Source organism: Felis catus, chromosome B4 (genome assembly GCF_018350175.1).
Source record: "Felis catus isolate Fca126 chromosome B4, F.catus_Fca126_mat1.0, whole genome shotgun sequence".
Taxonomy (NCBI): Eukaryota; Metazoa; Chordata; class Mammalia; order Carnivora; family Felidae; genus Felis; species Felis catus.
In genome coordinates this window covers 135,310,761-135,332,453 of record NC_058374.1, presented here as the reverse complement: position 1 = coordinate 135,332,453, position 21,693 = coordinate 135,310,761, and positions in this window count along the sequence as shown.

Here is a 21,693-nt window from a genome sequence, read left to right as displayed (position 1 = left end):
ATAAAAAGAGAGGGGTCCCTTCCCCCACGACTTCAGAGAGCCCAGGCCTGTGCCAGTGCCCGCCCCCCCCGCGCCCGGCCCCCACAGCATCAATTCCCTTGTTCCCCCACCCCCACCCCACCCCGTGGCCCTTGTGCAGAGGCTACATCACCTTTCACCCTGGCCCGCGAAGCACTTTTACACCTTGAGAGAAACCCCACCGCCGCCCGTTGTTGGGCCTGTGCACGTACTGATCCCACAGGTGGCCTTCTGCTTGGAGGCCCAGGACAGCCCCCCCCTGTAGTGGGTTCCTCACTCAGGGTTCCCATTGGCTCCCCCGCCACCACCTGGGGGCCGCACCGCATCCCTCTGTCTCTCTCTCCGCCTGGGGCAAGGCACAGAGTAAGCGCTCAGTAGATACCTGTTGAAGTTGAACCAAAGCAGGAACGAATGAGTGATTTCCAGAGCAGCCCGTCCAGCCCCACACCGCGACCCCAAAGGGGAGATCAAAGCCCACCTCTCTCCTGCTCAGCCACGTCCAGAGGCTCCCCGGTGCCCTTAAGATAAGGGGTCCAAGCTTTTGAGCCTGCGAGTCTCCCCGCATTCACACCTCACCCAGCCTCACCCCTGGCCCCCAGCAGCCCTTTATACTGATCCCTGGCAAGCACAGATGCTGTGCGTCTTGCCCAGAGTCCTCTGTGCCTGGCCCTGGAACCTTCCTTTGGGGGAACGTTCTGTCACCACCTCGCTGGGGCAGCTGCTGCCTCCTTGGAGCTCCTGTGTCTCTGCCCCCACCACGGTCCAGCACCTGTTCCCTGTCCTGGCCTTGCTTGTGGGTGGGGCCAAGGCTGCTCCAGGGTCTGGTGGGAGTGGACAAAGGGGTGGTTGAGCGAGTACCTGACTGTGACAGGGCATCATGGTGGCGTGCTGGGGCCTGCGGGCGCGGAGGACTTGGCAGGATGGGTCAGGACAGAAGTGGCAGCATTCTGAGACATCCCCCCGCCCCGCCCCCTCGCCAGGAACCCTTTCTTTCATCAGTCAACGGCTTGCCCGCCCCTTGGGCTCCTGACCCTTGGGCTGGCCTGTCTGCCTGACCCTGAGGTTCCAGCCTGCGAGTCCTGAGATCCCCAATTTCTAGCCCCTGCCCCTGAGTGCCCACCAGGTGACCTTGAGCAAGCCCCGTTCTCTCCCTGGGCGTCAGTTTCCCCAGTTTCCCTTGTGGGACAAGTGGGTTGGAGTCCATCAGAAGTGACAGACCAAGGTCCTAGACGCAAATCAGGACGTTGTCTGTTTGGCCCATGTGGTGTTTTTTCCTTTCCTTTCTTTTTTTCCCCTTTCTTTCTTTCTTTCTTTCTTTTTTTTTTTTTCCACTTGAGCCAGTATTGAAAAGGGGAAGCTTTCACAAAAAATCCAGATTTCCAGCTTCTCTTGATAACGGGGCTGGCCTTGCCCAAGCCTCCCACCAGTGGGCTCCAAGTAGCTGGGTGGTCCTCACTCTTGGCCACCTGCCCAGTCGCTGACCAGAGGCCCCTTCTGCCCTGACACTCTCCTCGGAGGGAAAGGTTTCAAAACCTGCCTGGAGATAAAGCTCTCTGACTGCACCCCCCAACCCCCAATATTCCAGGCAATCTGCCTCGTTTTAAAATTCCTTCAGCAGCCCCAGGCCCAGCGGCTTCTCCCAACGAAGGAATGAGAGCGACGAGGCCGCACGCACGTGACTGTGCTCTGCGGCTGGGAAGGCTTTGATGTTGCGGGAGATTTCAGACCGCCCTTCTGCCCCTCCCCCCTCCGGTCCCTCCCGTCCCCTCCCCCCCTCCTCGTTCTCGCCCCCTCCCCTCCCTTCTTTCCCCTCCATTCCCTCTCCCTTCCTCTCCCCCTCTACTTTTCCCTCTCACCCCTTTCCCTCTTCTCCCCTCCCCCCTCCTCCCTTCCACTTCCTCCTCCCCCCTTTCTCCCCTCCCCTCTTCTCCTCTCCTCCCGCCTCCCCCTTCCCCTCCACTTCCTCTCCTGTGCTATTCTCTCTTCCCCCTCCTCCTCCTCCTCCTCCTCCTCCTCCTCCTCCTCCTCCTCCAGGGTACCTGCTCATTGCCCTTCGCTCTGGGTTTTACACACCTGGCTGGGTCAGCCCAGGGCGGTTGAAGTTTGGGGGAGAGGGCTGCTGTGCGGGGAACGGGGTGGGGGGTAGCGAGTTGCTGGCTGGAGAGAGAGAGGAAGAGTCACCCACCACCGGGCTGCATCCACTGTGGAGGAGGGACAGGCCTCTACCCCCTGCCCCAGTCCTCTGATGATCCTGGATGATGCGCCACGGTCGGCCTCTTTTATTCATGAGGTCTTGAGGCCAAGGCTGCCTGGTTCAGGGCTGTAGCCCTTTTGTCCTGGGGGGAAACTGAGGTCTGGGGCATTGGAGGTCCCCTGGCAGGAGGGAGTGGGGGCGGGAGGATCAGGAATGTAGGAATGGGTAGTGCCAGTGCGTGGCTGGTGTGTAAGAGGCAAGTGGAGAAAGGCCTTGGCCCCGACCCCCAGTGGGACCCTCCCTCCCTCACCTGCTGCTGCTGCCTGCTCTCTCCTGCCCTGTAAATGCTCCCTGGGATCTCTAGTTGGTGGCCCTGGGAGCCCTTGCTGTGTGTCCACCAGCCTCTCCTGTCCGTCTCTAGCTTTCTAAAAGCTGAATCTGCAGGGCTTGTGTCGGATTTATCTCTCTGGCCAGCCCCCACTTTCCTCCGCACCCACAGAGGGCAGGCCGTGGGTATGGGAAGCGACTCCCTGCCGCGTGTAATTCACGGCCCAGGGTGCTGGTTCACAATCAGGTCGAGAACACACTGATCGGGGCCATGGGGATGGAGTGCAAGGTGTGGGGCTGGCAGGTTCCGAACTCCCTGAGGGGGGCGATCTGTGCTTTGTGGGGAGAGTCCCCCCACCCCCACCCCCACCCGGCCCCTAGGCCCCTGTCCCTGCTCTACTTTCTGTGCTTAAAAAAAAATCTGGCAGGCTTGTTCATGAAAGGCGAGCGGAGACAGCAGCAATTAGGGCAAAGCTGTAATTGTGCCAGCAGGCTGGTAGTCCTACTGGGTGCCCAGCCCTTCCTAGGGGCAGGGAGGGTCTGCCCTGTCCTGCTCCATGACTGGCAGAGGAGGAGTCCAGGTTCCGAGAGGTGCCGAGACTCACACGGTCAGACAGCTGGGCTGGAGCCCAGACTGCTCTGCCGCCCCCACCCCACTCTGCTCAGGGCACCATCTGCTGGCTGGGTGTCTGGGCAGGAGGGCACGGGGCAGACTTCAGCGATGCCAGGAGGGCTTTGGCAGTTTCTTGCCAGCCTTCCCATTGTGGAATACCAGGAGCACCCACTCCTGGCATCTGGCCGGTTTCCCTCCTCGAAGCCCCAGTCAGTGATGCTCAGGCTGCTTCCCATCTCTCTGGCTGCCTTCTCAGCAGCTGCCCTCATGTGCCGTGCTCACGGGGTGCCCCGCCCGTCAGGGTGACTGCCAGTGTGCCGGCTCTCTCGTCTGCCCTCTCTCTAGAAGACCTCCCAAACCTGTCTGCCCTCCACCCTCCCTTGCACTCCTCTGCTGCTCTGGGAGCTCAGAGTGGCTCTGAACCCGAGGGCTTGGCCCTCCCCCGGATAAAGAAATCTGGTAATAGGGGTGCTGGGGGCCTCAGGACCCCCTTGTCTGCATCCTAATGACCTGTGCCACCTCGGGTAAGTTGCTGTCCCTGTCTGGGCATACGGAAAATAGGGTCAGCGGCAATACGGATGGCAGTGCCTTCTCTCCCATTGGGCTTGTTTTGAGTTGAAAGGAAAGAGGTAAAAATAAACAGTACTTTGTGCAGATGTGAGTAGCTGGGCTGAGTGGTTGTCTTTGCACCCTGGCACGTGCTCACCAATGCCCCCTCTGTGCGGGGGCCAGTGACCCCAGGCTTTTCTATGAGACCTTGAATCAAAAATAGCGGGCCCCTTCCAGCGAGCCCCCGCCGATAGGGGGCTGCAGAACCCAAGCCTTTCCGTGGACTGAGGGGCGAGAGAGATCCATACCAGAGGCGGGTCTACACACGTTTGTCTGGCCGAGGCCCATGATTCTCTGGCCAGTCCTTTCTGAGTCTGCCTTGTCTGGGAGTCGGGAGCGGTGGTACAAAGGGGCACTTCCTGGGTCTGAGCCTCAAGGCCCTGAATCAAGGGGTTTCAGTTAGCCTTAGGAACCGCCCCTCCCCAGTGCCCACCCAGCTGTGCCCCTCCCCAGTGCCCCTTGCCCAGCTATGCCCATGGAGGGTGCCCAGAAAGTTGTGGGGGCGAGGGGGGCCGGCACAGGCTGGCAGAGGCTCCGATGAGATGGGCCTTTTCGTCCTCATCACTCCCGGAAGCCCAGTGAATCCGACCAACCACTAGCCATATTTAGGGAACATGTCCTTTGCTCAGGCCTGTTTTTTTTTTTTGTCTTTAGCCCCTGGTCAGCTCTGCAGTGTGACCCTCTGACAAGTGCCCATTTGACAGACGGGTGACCTCTTGGCCCAAGGCCATCCAGTGTGGGCACCTAGGCCTGCCTGAGCCAGTGGAGCCGAGAGGTTGGAATATAGGTTCTGGAGCCTGAGTTCAAAATCTGAGTCCTCCCCGCCCCCATCTCTCCCCCACCCCGCCCCGCTTGCTGTGTGGTTTGGAGTGAGTTACTGCACCTCTCTGAGCTCAGCTGCCAGTCTGTGGAGGAGGGATTAAAAACAGCATCTCCCTTTGGGAGGAGTCAGTGCAGCAGCACTTAAAACACCTGGCACGGAAGAAGTGCTTGCTAAATGTCAGCCGTAGTTGTTGCTGTTTTTATTATTATTTGACTTGAAAATTCCCCTGCTCCACGTGCTGTTTCCACTATAGTGAAAAGCTGAGCTGAATACATGGGGACGAAGCCTCCTGGGCACCCCCCCCCCCGTGAGATTATGTCCCTGAGCCCTGTTTGGGGCTGGCGCCCGTAGGGTCCCCTTAGAGGTGTGGCAGTGAGAAGCTTGGCCCTGTCCTGGTGGCCTGGCCAGGGCCCCGTTCAGGGGCGGGGGTCTCTGCCCCGCCTGGCCTGCCTCCCGGCTGACAGCTCGGGCACTGTGAGCTGGCTGACAGCCACGCTGCCTCCTCTCCCGGCTGGCTGGCATCCCGGGCCCGATGCCAGGGGGCCGGCTGGTGGGCAGCAGCTCGAACACCGCAGGGCTGTGATCCCAGCCAGGAGGCTCCAGGCGGGGCTGGCTGTTGGGGCCTCCAGCCGCCCCACGCGGCCCTCGGGAGCCAGGCACAGCTGTGCTGGCTCTCAGTGCCACCCCCACCCCCTCCCCAGGTTGGCGCCTCTGCAGAGCTGGGAAGAGCAGATTCGCAGAAGCAGCAGCGAAAAGAGCAGGGCACAGCCGGGGCAGCAGGTCCACAGGAGGCTGAGCCTCCCGCAGCTTCCATTTCCTCATCTAGAAAATGGAGCCAGGTGCACCTGCCTGGCCAGTTGCGCAGGGTCAGACATTCAGCCGGCGCTCACTGAGTATCCGTGTGTCCGGGGCTTGTGCTGGGGGAGGATGCTGGGGACACACCGGGCGCTGTGCTAAGTCCCCCACAAATAGGGCGTTTACCCCCCTTTTATAGGTGAAGAAACAGGTCCACAGAAGCCCCTACAGCTGGGAAGTGACTGAGGCAGGATTTGAACCCCAGCAGGCTGCTGCCTTCAGAGTCCACACCTCAGTGACGCCTAGGGTCCGAGTGTTGAGGGCAACCTGTACCGTTGGGGGAGCACGTCAGTCTGTCTGGGGCACGGGAAGGCTGCCCCGAGGAGGGGATGGATGTGTGGGTTGGGACCAAAGGCTGCACGGCGTTTCTGCTGGTGGGCACTTGGCCTTTGACAGAGAAGGCCCTGGTAAGGAGGCAGTTCAAGGGAAGCTTCTCTAGGGAGGTGTGCTGTTTGCGCTGTGACCTCAATGACATGGACCAGCCCAGATGTGCTGGAGTAAGAGCATCCCAGGGAGAGGGAACAGCCAGGGCCAGGGCAAAGGTCCTGAGGCAGGAAGAGGCAAGACAAGCTGGATGGGGCAGAAGGCAGGCCCCTGGATGGGACTGCGGGATGGGTGGGGGCTGACGAGGGCAGGGCCAGCTCACAGAGGGTGGGGAGGAGTTTGGGGGTCGTTCCGGGAGGGAGGCACTTCAGGTGTTACTGCCTTTTCCCTCAGTTGGAGAGGAAATGTCTGCGCGGGAGTTAGGAGGCTTGGCTCGGTCACTAGACGTCCCCTGCAGTGGCTTCCCCTCCCTCGTCATTTCCCTTGGTGGTAGTGGGGATTCCTCAGGGGGGTCTCTGAGCCCCCTTGCCCCGTGACTGTCCGTGTTCCAGTTCCAGGCAGGACCTAGCCAGGCTGCTGCTGCCTTTAGGCGATTGGTTCTCCCTGGGCAACCTCTATCCAGCCAGCTGCTGGCTGTGCTGTCTGCCTCCCCAGCCCAGCGCATCTCACTGCACACCATGAGACCCCCTTCCGGAGGGCCATCCCTGTGCTCTCAGACCCTCCATTCAGCCACATCCCTGGTTCATATTTCCTGCTGCAGACAGCCAGGCACTCTGCCTGACGCCAAGTGTAACTGGACAATCTGGGCTTGGCTGTGTAACCACAGCATGTCACTGCCCCCCCCCCCGCCCCCACCCGCCAGCCTCATTGTCCTCATCTGTACAGTGGGGATATCAGTTTCTGCCTTGGGATTGGTCATAAGGCTCAAATGAGGGAATCTCTGTCAGGTTCCTGCTGGGAACCTAGCCTGGCCTCCATCAGTGGCCGCTGTTGCAAATATGAATCCTAAATCCTTGTGACCGCCAGGCCCAGCACCCTGGACAGCAGCGGCCTGGCCGTGCCCTCTTCCCGAGTCGGAAGGGACGCCCGCCCACTGCCCTACCTCTGCCTTGCCGACCTCCATCAGCCTCCCCTGGCCTCCCTCCTGCTCCTGGAGTCTTTAGTCTTCAGCTCAGTCTGGTAATTAAAAACCTTCAAGGGGGACTTTATTGAGTTAGCATTAGTTATTTTGTCAGGCTGGGAGAGCGAGAGAATTATCTGTCCTCCGGGAGAGGGGGGCTGGGGCGGGGGCCGTGGGCTGAGATTGGCAGGTGCCTGCACAGCATTTGTGCTCCATTGACGCACTGCACTGCAGGAGGCTGGCGGGACGCTGGCAGGGGGTGGTTCCCCACCAGGAGGCTCATCCTGAGGGGATGTTCCCACTTCCCAGCCCCTTCCTGGGGCTGATGGGCTGATGGGCTCCTGGCTTTCAAAACAAGCCCCTGCCAGAGCCCAAGATGGCTGCAGGCTCCGGGAGGCTGGGGATGAGGGGCTCTCTTCTTCCCGAGCTAGGGTGTGGGGCCAGGCTAAGCCCTGGGGTTGGGCTGGTTCACGGTGCCCAGGCCTCCTCCCTGCCCACCCCTTTGAAAGCCCAAACATACCTACTTACAGAGTCAGGCAAGACACCTGGGACATGGGGCTCTATGACCTTGGGCAAGACCCCTCATCTGCCTGCTTTCAGATCCTCACCTGTAAAATTAGAATATAGTCCTTCCCTCTCCAGGCGGTCCTGAGCAATAAAGGAGGTAAATGTGAATTCTCTTGTCCGGGAGAAGACCTGGTTTTATATCCCTGGGTCTTTTTTAAAAGCCCAGCCCTGTGGAAGGAGCCGTTTACCCCTTCTGTTTGTCCCTCACCTGGAGACCACTATCACTCAGAGTCTTTGCGGTAACCTTGCAAGATAGGCGTGGCCAGTCCCTGTTTCAGATGAGCAAACTGACGCTTGGAGAGGGAGTGGTTTGCTCAGAGTCCCAGCAAGGAGTGGGGAGGTTGGGCCCAGATCAGGGTCTTTCCCCTGCTGGAGGAGCTGGGAGCCAACACTGGAAACTATTGAATCTCTCGGAGGGAGGTGCCCAGGAAGGACACTTGTCAGCCTCCTTCAGGGACGTGGGCCTGACCAGGAGGCTTCCTGTGGGGGAACAGGCCTTTGGTTCATCCCTGCTTCATGCCCTGCCCCCTGCCTTGCTCCAGAAGGGAGTCTAGGAAGAGCCCAAGGGCCTGACTGCCTGGTCCATCAGCCCTGCCTACAAGGCTTAGCAGCTGAAACCCAGACCCTGCCACTCCTGGGCAGGTGGTGCTGAATGGAAGGGAGTGTGAGATCTGGAGCCTCAGGACACAGCAAGCACCTCTGCGCTACCACGATCAGACCAGTTGTCATTTAGGAGGACTTTCCTGGGACCGGGCGTGCACTGGCACTGGCCACAGGCATAGGACTGGCCTGGAATGGGGCTGGTTGGCGGGAGAGGGTGGTGGAGAGTTGTGCCTCCCTGAGACACGGGGCCCTGTGTCTCATGTGCGTGACCCTTTACAGCTGACGCAGGCCTTCATAGCCTCTAGGTTCCTCTCTTCCAGGAAGCCTTCTGGGACTTTCCCAAGCTGGCTTGATGCCCACTCTGTTGGGGTCTCAAGACCCACCGTGGTCAGTTGACCTGCTGGGATGTTATCTCCTGAGGGCAGATTTGGGGCCCTGGCTTGTCCCCTGGTCTCTCGGTATCTGCTGGCTCCCAACCGAGTCCCGGTTCTTGGGATTTCTCATCCGTAAATTGAGGCTAAGGCATGGACCCCATGGTGCTTGAGGACTGTGAGAGGAAGAGGAGGGCAAGAGGGGCTCCTTTTTACTACATTTTTCCTGGCCCCTGTGCACATGTTCTCATCAGGAACGAGCAACAGAATGTGGGGGCAGGACACTGGACACCCGGGCCCAGACCCGGGAGCCAGAAAACGCTGCCTGCTGCTACCTATGGGACTTCCTTGTAATCCCACCCTGTGAGATTGTAGGCAGAGACCACAGCATGGAGGAGGCCCATGGGCATTGGTTTCTGCCTTGTTTTCCCTCCAAGTCTCAGTTTCCTTATCTGAGAAATGGGTGAGGAACCCTTTGGTTTTCCAGTGGTGTGAGACTCGAGTGTGAGGGGTAATGTACGAGAGGGGCCTGCCCCCACCCGAGTCACGCACCTCAGGTCCATGGGGCATAGGGGAATGACCAGTGTCCCTGAGGCTAGACAGGTGTCGGCTGCTGTAGGGGATGCCAGAGGCTTGAACTCCATCCCCTCCTTCTGTGGTTTAAATGTAAATCTTCATGCTCTTAACCTCTCTGTGCCAGAAAGTGATTGGGTTGAGCCCCAAACCCTCATGCAGCCCCCTTCTCACTTGTTAGTCTGGACCCACTTTTTTGGTGTTCTTAACAGTTTCTGCCTCCTAGAGCACTGGACCTGGAATCGGGAGACCTGGGTTCAAGAGGCCCCCTCTTCAGTGTCCCATGGCCCGAGCCCCCCCCCCCCAGGTGAGCCATGCACAGGAGACAGCCCAGCCTACCTGGACCCACACCCAGCCCTGTCCTGCCCAGAACAGCACCCCTGTCAGCCACACCCTTCCTGTTCTCATCTGATCCCCCTCCGGAAGCCGCCTTCACCGCACCACTTGCAAAAACTGCCCTTGGCCTCATCTGGCCACCCTAGGCCAGAGTCCAGTGTAAAGATCACCACTCCTCTCCATGTCTCCTCAATGCCTGCCTTCTCCAGCAAGCCCTCCCTATCCCCCAAGGCCATGGGAGATAGGGCCCCTTCCCCTGGGGCTCAGTCTGGACTGTGGTCATTGGTTTATCTTTCCTCCCACCAGACTATGAGCTGCTTGAGCAACCTTCTGCATTTCTGGAACCCTGGGCCTGGCACACAGTAGGTGCTCAATAAATGCTTTTGGTTGTTAGGATGTGGGTGTGGGAGCAAGAAGGGCCTTAAAGGTCATTTCAGAGAAGAGCTGGAGTCCCAGAGAGGGGAGGGACAGGGCACAGAGTCAGGCTGTGCGGTGGAGAGGGGAGGGTACCGGCTCCGAATTCTGACAGCCTGGGGACTGATCTGCTGGGCCATTTCCTTTGCTTCTCCGTGCCTCAGTTTCCTTATTTGTAAACGGCAGGTTCAAGCTGCCTCCTGTGGCTGTACTGAGTTTGAACCAAGGCAAGAGGGTGCACTTTGCAAAAGCCCTTGAAGATGCGCCTCTTCCCAGTGCCGCTCTAGAGGCCTCAGGGTCAGAGTGAGCAGCAGGTTTGCTCCCGGGGCCTGTGCTCAGGGAGGCTGGCATCTACCTTGAGCGGCTGGCTTCCCCGAGGCCAGGCCAGGGGCTCATTCCCAGGCCCAGCAGCCCGTGCTGCAGCCAGAGCCTGTGGGCTTGGAATAGAGGTGTGCTCTCTCTCTTCAGGGATCCTTCAGAAACTAAAAGCCATCCTGCCCTGGGCCCCCCTTATTAATGGTCGCGCCGTAGGAAGAGGGTCCCCTCCTTGTGCTAATAGGGTTAAGAGTTGCCAGCAGCGGCGGCCTGCCCCCTCAATGCCCCAGCCAGGCCCACAGCAGAGCCCAACCTTCCTTTACCTGAGTCTCCTCCAACACCCACGTTTTTATATTTTGAGCAGTTGAAAGATTTTCATTCCTTTCTGTGTGTGTTTTCTTTTCTTTCTTTCTTCCCTTTTTTTCATCTTTGGCTGGGATTAGCTGGTCCCTAGCTGCCCATTTGCTCAAAGCTCTGTTGTGTGGAGAAGACAGCACAGGGCCCATGCTGTATGGCTCCTTGGGGGCCCTCAGCCTCCCGCAGGTCCTGGGGCAGGGGGCTCAGGGGCAGGACTCGCAGGGTGAGCGGTGGACCCTCACCGCAGGCACGAGCCATCTCCAGCCCTGCGGTGGCTCATGTTAAAAGGTCAGCCGAGCCTTGGGGCCGCCGCTGCCCACCAGGCGGGCCCTGGCCCCCGGGGAGGGTTTTGGCCTGCGCTGTGCCTCCTGCTGGCCCCCTGTCCCCCAGTCTGGCCCCCCGATCCCCGAGCAGCAGCGGGCGGTGCAGGGGGCGCATGCGTGCGGCGGGAGTGAGCCGGCTGTGGAGAATTAATATTCCTGGAACATCGCCCCGGCCGCCTGCACACGCCGAGGAGAATATTACGGCGATTAGCGGTGGGAGTTCGGCCTGCACGCAATATCTGGATGGAGAATTCGGTGTGATTAATCTGGCGCTAAGTAGCAGCCTCCGGGGTCCACGGGGCTCTGGCATGTTTGGAATGGGAAAAAAGCTCGGGAGTGCAGTGATTTCTTCAGGGGGCTCTTTGGGGGTCTGCCAGGGCGGCAGCTGTGCCCAGGGCAGGCTGCAGGCCCCTGATGGCCCCCCCCCGGGCGGCCAGATCACCCCTCATTTGTGGCCATCGGCAGCCTGCCCGTGGATGAGAGCGTGTTGGGTTCAGAATCTCAGCTCACCCCACACCCACCCCAGCCTTTTCTCTCCTCTCACCCTCCTCTGTTCTGACCCATGTTCGAATTGAGGCCTCGCCTCTCTGTGCCTCAGTTTACTCATCTGTAAAACAGGAGGCGTGATCCCTGTCCTGCCGTCGCAGGGAAGGGTAAGTAGTGGTATTCCCATTTTATGGAAGAGGAAACTGAAGCTGTGAGCATTTGCACAGCCAAGAAGTGGCACCATGCCATGCAGATTTGGGATATTATTATTAATAATTCTAATAACCTGACTGCAGCAGCCACCCAGTTCTTGCTTTGTCTCTACCCTTCGGGCAACAGTGGATGATGTTCGGAACCTCCCGGAGTGCGATGGAGGTGCAGTGGCAGGGAGAAAGCGCTGATCCTAGAGATTTGAATCTATAGCTCCATCTGTAGAATGGGTATAAAAATGCCTCCTCTCCCTGAAGTAGATGCCTGTTTTAAGATCTGTGGTCCTAGGGCTTGATTAACTTGTAGGGTACTGGTGGAGGGGAGAGGAAGGTGGTGGTGGTACGGGCTGAGAGGCGTCTGCCTGGCCGTCCTTCCTGTCCTCGGCCCCAGGCTTGCAGCCTCACCAGATGGGAGCACTGAATGCCAGGGCCAGAAGGGGGTTTCCTGCTCTTATTCCCCTATTTCTTCACTTTAAGGAGGAGGAAATGGATTGGAGAAGGAACGAGCCTGCTCCAGGCTGCACTAAAGTAGCAGCGTTGAGAGGGGATCGCGGTCTTTGAGACCAGCTGGGTCCCTGTTGTCCTTGGGCAAGTCTTCCTTTCTCTGGGTCTCAGTTTCCTCGTCTGAGGAATGGCACAGCCATGCCAGCCTTTTGCGGTAGAATAGTGCAGTGGGCCCGGAACAGAGCAGGGAAAGGCCTGGGTCTTCTGGGAGCCCGGAAGGCTATCTGAAAGATTGCCCAGCACATGTGATTGGGCTCCCTCCTCTCTGCCCGGGGAGGCTGGGCATATTGAAAGCTCTTGTGGTGGCAGAACTCAACCATTGCACTTTTTGGCTCGATTGTTTCAAGCTTCATGGACTGAACATTTCCAGATCTGATTTGCAGGAATTATTTCTGCCAGTGAGGCCCCAGACCTCCAAGCAACTCACCATTCTGTCCAGAAATTGATATTGGACCAATCGTTCTTTTCTCCCCCTTTTCTGAGCAGACGGCATAATGGCCTTTGAAAGGGGGCTGGTTCGTGGTTTCCCAATAGCTGAGTGGTCTGTGGTCTTGAGCAGCTAAATTTGAAGCTGGGCTTTTCAGGGGGAAGGTTTTTAGTAAGCTCTGAAGCAGCTCAGCACAGTGCGGGGCTGCAGGGGTCACGGACAGGTGGGCGGAGCCCTGTGGGGTTGGCTCTTCATTCATTGCTAACTCCTCAGTGCCTGGAACAGCAGGAGTTCAAATAAAGCACTGCTTGAATGAATGCATGCATGCTTGAATGAATGCATGCATGCTTGATTGGGTAGCTGGGTGCATGCATGCATGATGGGATGCATATGTGCTGTGATGAGCAGCAGCCAGGGTATGTTGATTAAAAGCCCAGGCTCTGGGGCCTCATGAGCCTAGCATTGAATCCTGGGTATGTTCTTTATGAGCGGTGTGACTTTGGACAACTCCACTCCGTTCTCTGGGCCTCGGTTTGCTCATCTGTAAAATGGGGGTAATGGTAGTGCCTCACCAGAGGTTAGTTGCGGGGCTCAAATTAGTTCATCCTCCTAACAAGCCAAGACAGGGGTGCGCTCGGTAAGCACAACGTTAAGTATCATTAACTGTTGTTATCGCTGGTATCATTAAAAGAATTCTGACCCAGGGGTCATGGTGCTGAGCATAGGCCTTAGCTCTGCCACTGATCTTCCGTGTGACCTTGGCCAAGTCCCGTCATCTCTCTGGACCTCAGTTTCCATGTGTATAGAATGGTTGGGCCAGATGATTCCAGCGTGTCCCTCCCAGCTTGGTTGTTCTGGTCCCCGTGCTCTTGGCCTTGATCCCTGACAACAGGCCCAGCTCGGCGCTCACGGAGCCCTCCGGCTCAGCCATCATGCTACCGAAAAACCTGTGCTTCCAAATGGAGGCAGAGGAGCCCCCCCTCCGCCCAAGGATGCGTGCAGGTTGCTGCCTCAGAAATGTGCCTTGCTTCTGGGGGGTTGTGTGCCCCAACTCTTCTGCCCTTGCCTTTGCTCCCTCTTCCCTTCCCTGGGGATGCTTCTTGACCCTGCTCACACACCTCCTCCTCCCGGGAGCCTTTCCTGTTGTCCCCTCCCAGCTGCCCTTCCTTGCAAGCTGCTCTGTGGCTTGTGATCACACTTCACCCGTGTCGGGATGTTCGTGAGCAGTTACTGAGCAACTGTGCTTGGGTGTCCATGCTTTGAGGAGACTGAAGGGAACCCACGTTTATTGCTTCTCTCCTAAGTGCCCGACCGTGTGCTACGCACTTTCATGTCCGTTGTTTGCAGGTACCCACTGGAACACTCAGCAAAGTAAGGAGAGCTACCCTGCTTCAGGAGTGGGAAACTGAGGCTCAGGGAGATTGTGCGGGAGCCCAGCCTCTGCTCCTCTAAAGCCCACTTCCTTCCCACTGTCCCACCGCATCTCTAGCTTCTCTCTGTCCCCTGTGGTACCTTGCGGGCCCCGATCAGGTAAATAATGATGGCAGCTAACACAAGCCTGGCTCCTGCTTTAAGAGTCTGTGCTGTTTTACAGCCCCTCTCGCGTGTAATCTTACAACGACCTTATAAGGTAGATTCTATTCTTATCCCCATTTTACAGGTGGGGCATATAAGGCTCAGAGAAGTTAAGTGACTTGCCCCAGATCACACAGGAAGGAAGTGGTGGGGCCAAGATTTAAAACCAGACGGCCTGATGTAGGTGCCTGCTGAACTGAATTAAAATTCTCCAATCCACCGTTTCGACCAACCTTGCCTAGGTTCCTCAGTGCGGGCACTGTGCCAGGGCTCAGAAGGCAAGACCGACCCATGTCCTTGGCTGATCTAGCGGCCCAGCTGGGGAGGCAGGCGGATGAAAGAGCAGGAACAGTTAGTTCTCCTGGGGTCCGGTGAGGGTCTGGACTGTGCCGAGACCCCGTAACAGCACTGTAGGGATTGCCCCCCACTTCACAGAGGAGGAAACGGACTTACGGGGGTCAAGTCACTTGTCCAAGGCCACACAGTGGGCAGCCAGAGAGCTAGGGTGTGAGGCCAGCCGTTCTGTCAGAACCCCCATCCCTTTCCACCACTTCTTGCCGGGCCCGGACACCGTGAGTGGGAGCAGTGGTGGGGGAAGGACGCGGAGAGCAGCATCGAACTTGGACTCGAGGGTCAGGAAGTGCTTCGCAGAGGAAGTGATGTGTCAGCTGAGATGCCCGTGTTACCAGGGAAGGGGTGGGGCTGGGCCGAGAAGGTATTCCAGGCAGAGGGAACAGCACGGGCAAAGGCCTGGAGGCACGAGAGAGCCTGGAAGCAAGGTGTTTGTTCTGGGCGTCCTGGTCGGTGTCGGGAGTTGCACACCCGTCTTTTGTGAGTAGAGTCCTTTTACTACAAGGGCTTGCTGAGTGCCTGGTGTGGATTCTGCACCATGTTGGGTGTTGGTTGGGGAATGGGCTTGGTGCAGAAGCGTGGCAGGAGGCCTGAGATGGAAGCATCGGCTCTGGGCTTTGGTGAAAGTCTGAGAGAAGTGGAAGTACTTTGCAGACAGTGGAGGAGCCCTGTGTCCTGGCCTGTAACCCTGTAACCCTGACATCCTGCACGTGGAAAAGACGAAGTGAGAAACCAGAGCCTGGTGCTTAGTGGGCTGTCACCAACTGTCAGGTCTAGAAGCTCAGACGGTGTGTCAGTGGTCAGCAGCCCACGTACCCCGTGGTGGCAGGAAGAGGGTGCCGTCCACGCTGGGGCCTGGAGGGGCCCTGGGCTGGCCTAGGGTCTCAGGCCGAAGGGAGCACAGCAGAGCGGGCTATGCTCCCTCCCATCTGAGGGCAGAGGCTGGAGCAACCGTGGTTTTCTCAAAGGCGGTGGGCATAGGACCAGGGAGACCCTGCCAGGCTGGGGATAGGCTAAGCAGTTGTAGCATAGGAGGCTCAGGCCAAGGGCATTGCGGGGCCGGGGCTCTGGCCATGTCTGGAGTCCAGGTACTGGACACCTGGGTCCCTGTTTTGTCGTATCACATCTTGGGCCTCGGTTTCTCCATCCTGATGTGGATGGGGTTTGGGTACCTACTTCTCAGGCGGCGCCAAGGAATAAAAGAGGGGTATGAGGGCCGGTGCTGGCTCAGCCCGGGGCAGACCCCCTGCTGCTGCCAAACCCCCCCCCCGCCCCCCCGCAATGGGACTTGGGTGATTGGGACTGCTCCGGCCTGCCTGCCTCCCCCTTCTGAAGCCCACCTTTGTGGGGTGTGGCCTGGGTTGAATCATCAGACCCAAAGCCTCATTCCTGCAGCTGGTGAAGGCGTCAAAACTCCCTGAAGCTGCCTGGCTGGCCCTTCAGGCTCTGGACCCCTTTACTGGCCCGGACCAGCCCTTTCCCACCTTCTAGTGCCTTTGCCCGCTCAAATCCCAGCTCATTTTCCTGTTGTGCAGCCTCAGGGAGACCCTTCCCTCTCTGAGCCTCCCCTGGTCTTCGTGATCACTGCCTGAGGGGTTGTTGAGTCCCCGGCCTGTGAGCGGTCACGCTGGCCTTTACCCCGTGGCTCCAAGAAGAGCAGAGAAATGCGATTCTTGCCTTTGGTGGGCGGTCGCCCCTTTTAAGCCATTCACTCTGGGGCCAATTATAAATAGACACATAATCGCCCCTATCTATAGAGATAAAACATATTCTTCAGAGATGAGCCGCCCCCCTCCCCTCCCCTTCCCTCCCCTCCCCTCCCCCCCCCCCCACGCTGGCACACGCTCTCCGCAGTTGAGGGTGAAGGAAGGATCGGTGCTCCCCTCCCTCCTCCATCCATCCCCTCCTCCCTGCTGCTCTTCCATCTCCACCCTGCAGAGGTGAGATCCGGCAGGGGCCGTGATGTCAGAGGCTCAGCTGATGTCACCGCCCCAGCCCTGTGACTTCACTTGCCGGCTCGGGCAGGAGGAGCCGCGAGGAGGCTGAAAGACGAGAAACTGCCCCCCTTTTCCTTTTCCTTCTCCTTTTTCCCTCTCCCCTCCTCCCCAGCCTCGGCTTGGGGCTTGGGAGTTGCTTTCCTCCCCGCCGGTCTGTCGGAGGGTCTGGGGCAAGTGCCAGGAAGGATGCTGCTGCAAAGGTAGCGGGCGTGCGCGGTGCTCTCCCTCCGGTCGTGAAAGTTTGCTCTGGTGCGCGAGGCGTGCCCGCTGGGCGCTCCGCCGCGCCGCGCGGCCCGGCCCGAGGCTCCCGGGGGGCGGGCGGGGGCGGGCAGGGCCGGGCCGGGCCAGGGCAGGGCGGGCAGGGGCCTCCCGGGCCGCCTTCCCTGCCTTGTCCCCATCAAAGGCCGCAGCTGCTCGAGTGGCGGCTGCAGCTTTGAAACTGCCATAAAGAGCGATGGAGGGAGGGGAGCGCGGGGGATGTTCGGAGCAGTGCCCAGGAGGGTGGCCGGGAGAGGAGGGGCGGGAGGGGGCTGCCCTGGGAGAGCGCGGGCGGCCGGGCAGCAGCAGGGGCGTGAAGGGCAGGGCCCTGGGTCAGAGTCCCAGGGGCCGAGTCACCATCACTGCCCCTTGTCCCCTCGAGTCCAGCCAGCTTCCGCAGCCAGGACCCCAGCAGGGAGGGTGCAGAGGCGGCGGGGCGCAGGGGCTGGCTTCTCCCCCCCCCCCATTATTTCCAGGCATATTCTTCCACCTCCAGCAGGCCATTTGTCAGCGGTGATTCGGGACAAAGGAGGGGGCAGTGGGTGGTCTGCTGCAAGTTGGGCGATGGGCACCGAGCGCAGCGCGCGGGCCAGAGAGAAACGCCAACAATTAAGAGGCAGATCGAGGGCTTTGCTCATTCAGGCTGTCGAGGGAGCCGTCATTTTGTGTTAGCGTGTGTGTGTCTGAGGTGGGAGGAGGAAGAGAGGGGAGAATGACAGGAGAAGGATTATGACATTGTGTTGTCTCTGTTTGTGGTAAATGCAAATTCGGCACCAGCAGCTTCCCGGGAAAAGCAGCAGCAAGTAACCCAGGCCAAGGCCTTGGCCCAGACCCGCCGAGGGAGCCCATGTGGGGCGGTTGGGGGTGGTTTTTTTTTTTTTTTTCCCTTCCCTTTTTTCTGTCTGGCGTGTGCTTCTTCCATTTATTTTTACAGTGAAATGCTGGAGACAGACAGGCCAGCATGGCAGGGAGGGGCTGGTCCTCCCTCCTCCCTGGCATGGCAGCCCCCTCCTCACTCTGCGGGATGCCCAGGCTGCTCTTCCGACCCCCAGCCATTGCCCCATCTTGGCCATCTCCCTGCGAGGTCTCTGTCCCCGGCGAGGGTCGCAGTCCCATCGTTCTCTTCGCCTGGGCAGCCCGAGGTCTCAGAAGGCTAATTCTGCCCACAGCTGCTTCCTGAGGCTGCCTGGAGACCGGGGGCCTGGCACCGAGGCTGAGACGGGGCTTCAGAGATACAAGGCCGGGCTGGCAAAGGGTTCTGTGGCCAGGCTGGTGTTGGCAAAGTGTCCCAGGACCGTGACTCCTCTGACGGGCCCATGAGGGCAGGGAGCTTGAACTTGACCTGGCCCGGAAGCTTTAAAGCCCTGGGCCGCAACAGGGCTCAGGCAGGCACAGTAGCATGCATACAGGTGGTCAGTCTTTGGAGCAGATCTGCAGAGAGCACACAGGGTGGGATCTACAGGGTCAGGCCACCGCTCAGGTCCCAGCAGGAACAGAGGGTTCGGAGCTGAGAAGTGGAGGCAGGATCCCTTCTCAGATGGAGGGTCAGGGAAAGGCTGTGTGGCCAGCTGGGTCCAGCCTGTCACACACTAGGCCTCGGGCTGTGCCCCTCGTGCTAGTCCTCCTTCCCTGGGAGCTGGTTCCTCCTCTTCTGCCTGGTTAAGTCCTTCCGGACTCCCTTTACCTCCCCCTGCCCTCCACTTGGATGGGCTGGGGGGCCTGTGCCGTGCCCACCCCCCAGGCCCCCGCTCACAGCGCTGATCACACTGTGGTCACTGCGAGGCCCTTGGGTACGGGGACTTTCAGGGCATGCTCCCAGTGTTCCCAGCACCTGCCCAGAGCTGAGCACAGACAGAGTTTTGCCTGGAGGCCAGGGGAGCAGATCCAGACCCACAAATCCCCCAGGAAAGTAGGCCACCAGGAACAGGCACCCTGCCTCACACCCTGGGAGTGGTGATGGGCTCACTTCCTTTCGGGCAAACCCGCCCAAAGAGAATTTTTCCCCGTGGAGCCTGACACATGAGGGCAAATCGCAGCCATGCCGGTGAGCTCTGTCTGCCCTGAGCTGCAGAGCCTCATGTGGCTAAATAATGTCCCTTCTAAAACTGGTGGTGGGCTCGTTTATCTACCCTGGCATTTCCTTCAGGTCCTGGGCGCACAAGCCAACCTCCACAGGGGAGCCAGGAAGCGCTGCAGAGACCATGGAGCAGCTGCCCGCCTGGCCTTCGCACGGAGCTTCCTTTGCCAGATGGAAAAGGCAGGAAGAGTGGATAGGCTCTCCCCAAGGCCAAGATGCCGGGGCCGTTCCAGGTCTGGGCTTGAGACCCTCCCCTGGCCAGGGGGTGTGGAGAGCACCAGGTGGGGAGCCACAGCGAGGGCCACCCGGCCGGTCAGCTCCCTTCACCCATCCCAGGTTCACGGAGACTGCCCTCGAAGCCAGCACCCTTCTGGCATGTAGAGATGGGAGAAGCATAGCAGGCCCTCTCTGGGGCGGGGTGGGGTGGGGGCTCTGGATGCCCCCAGTCTCAGGAATCCCGGGAGCTCTGGAGTCAGACAGTTCTGAGTGTTCCACGCCCAGCACGGAGCCCAGCGCGGGGCTTGAACTCACGACTCTGAGATCAAGACTTGAGTTGGGATCGAGTTAGGTGTTTAAGTGCCTGAGCCACCCAGGCGTCCCTGGAGTCAGACAGTTCTGAGTGGCAGTCTTCCCTGGCCGCTTCCTGTCTGTGTGACCTTGGGCAAGTCACTTAGTCCCTCAGAGCCGCAGTTTTAAAAGGCGGTGCCCTGGGGGCCGTAACCTCTACCTGCACACTTGTCTGGGGACTAAGAGACTGCAGGCGCAGCACCTGCCCACAGCAGGTGTTCAACTAGTGGCAGCTGTGGTTATGAGGGAGCTGGCTGTCCCAGCAACCCAGAGGCGCAGTGAGAAATGTTCTCCGTGGGGTACCCCGGTGAATTCTCATAGGACAGTTGAAAGGGGCTTCAAGGAGGAGGTGGTATTTGAAGGCCTTGAAGAATGAGTGGGACTTTGCCAAGCTGAGGCAGGGGAGGGGGTGTCACCAGAGGAAGAGCAAACACAGAGCTTCCAGGGGTAAAAGGGGGGGTCACCTGGTGTGGCTGAAGCTCGGGGAAGGTTAGGGGGAGACAAGGCCCATTCCCTTTGGCAGTGGAAGCCAGTTCTAGAGGAAGGGAGGAAGCTGAGTTGATGACAGAGTGGGCAGGTTTGACGCAGACATCTGGATCACCGCAAACTTGACTTCCTGGAGGCATTCGTGGCTTAGGACGTGGGACAGTTCTCTAGGATCCTGGAAAGCAGGCTTGTTTTAGCTGCTCTCAAGTCAGGCTTCTCAGGCTGGTCTTGTTGGGATTCGCAGACAGTCCCATATTTGAATTTAAGGACTGGCCTGGGTCTTCTTCTAATTTGAAGTTTCAGGGCTCCGGGGGTCCAGGACTGGCCCAGGCCCCGCTGTGAGTTAGGGCCGACATTGCCGGGGAAGTAGAATGGATGCCTGGTCTCTGACTTGGGTGAGAGTTCCTGGAGCAGGCTGTCCAGCCTGGGACCCTGAAGTGACTGGAAGCCCCTGCAAGAGGCCAGGGTGGCTACTCCCTTCAATCTGCCCCAAGGGAGATGGCGGTACAACCAGAGGCAGGCTGTGTGAGATCACTGTGGCTCTGCCATTTACCAGCTGTGTGGCCTCAGCCAAGTCGACTGCCCTCTCTGAGCCTCAGTTTCTTAGAGTGATCCCAGTTCTTTTTAAAAAATTTTTCTTCTTAACGTTTATGTGTTTTTGAGAGACAGAGAGACAGAGCACGAGTGGGGGAGGAACAGAGAGAGAAGGAGACACAGAATCTGAAGCAGGCTCCAGGCTCTGAACTGTCATCACAGAGCCAGATGTGGGGCTCAAACTCACAAACGGTGAGATCATGACCTGACCCAAAGTCGGACGCTTAACCGACCGAGCCACCCAGGCGCCCCAGGGTGATCACAGTTCTTAAATCACAGGGCTAGGGTGAGGATTGTGTAAGATAAGTCTCACAAAGCAGTCAGCCCAGAGCCTGGCTCCCAGGGCCACTCAGTAACCATTAGCTAAAAGAAAAGTCAACCCAGGAGAGCGAAGGCTCTAGCACCTCGTATCTATGGGCCACTCAGTCCCTCCGAGCCTCAGTTTCCCTAGCTGTAAGATGGCTGGGAATCGTGCCTGGTAATAATAGTTAACATTTACGTGCACTTACTGGGAGTTAGGTGGGATGTTTTAATTGCGTAACTGTGTGGTGGCTTATTGAATAAGTCTCCCCAACTCTGCCCAACACGCGAGGGGAGTGTGGGGAGGGGGGAGGGGCACCCAAGAAGCCAAAAGCCTACGGGGAGGAGCATGAGGGTTGGTGTTTTCTGGGTGAGGCTAAACTGGCATGCTTGGCAGTGTGGGCAAGACCAGAGGGGATCGGATGGCTGGGGCGTGAAGACCAGCAAAGGGCCCACTCGCCGCGGCCAATGAGCCACCTGGGGCTGGGCCCCCTCACAAGTAGCAGAGCCCCCAACACACTGTGGGGCCTCGAGCAAGCCATGGCCCCACCTCAGGCCTCAGTTTCCCCATCTGTATGACGCGGGCTTGGGCTTACTCACCTCTCAGGTCCCCACCTGCTATCAGGGGCTTTGATTCTCTTGTCTCGGGCTTTTTTTGGATGGCCTCCATGCAGATTGGGACCTCGGCGACATCGGCTGCCCATTGAATTTTCCAGAAAGGGTGCCATCTTCCCTTCTATTCTGCAGTCAGCCACGGTGCCTAGCCTTTCCCATTGCTCCTCCTGCCCCCACCCGTACAGCTCACCCGGCCTGGGATAGGGGGCTGAGAACATCCGGCGGGGCAGGCCCCGACACCATGCGACATGTGCTGTGTTGGGGGGATGCCCCCGGAGTGTGAGCATACGGGGCTGGGAAACCACATCTGGCCCACGCCTGGCTATGCGCGGCTGAGCTGCCAGGGAACACCCAAGGGGTTCATCGACAGTGTCTCCTCGGTGGGAGCTCTGGAGTCGGACCGTCGGCTCACCCCTTGTTCCACTGTGCTCTTTGCCGGGTGCTGGGTGCTGGAGGGCACCTTACTACCCGAGCCTGCTCGCTCCCTGGACCAGCAGTTTCACCT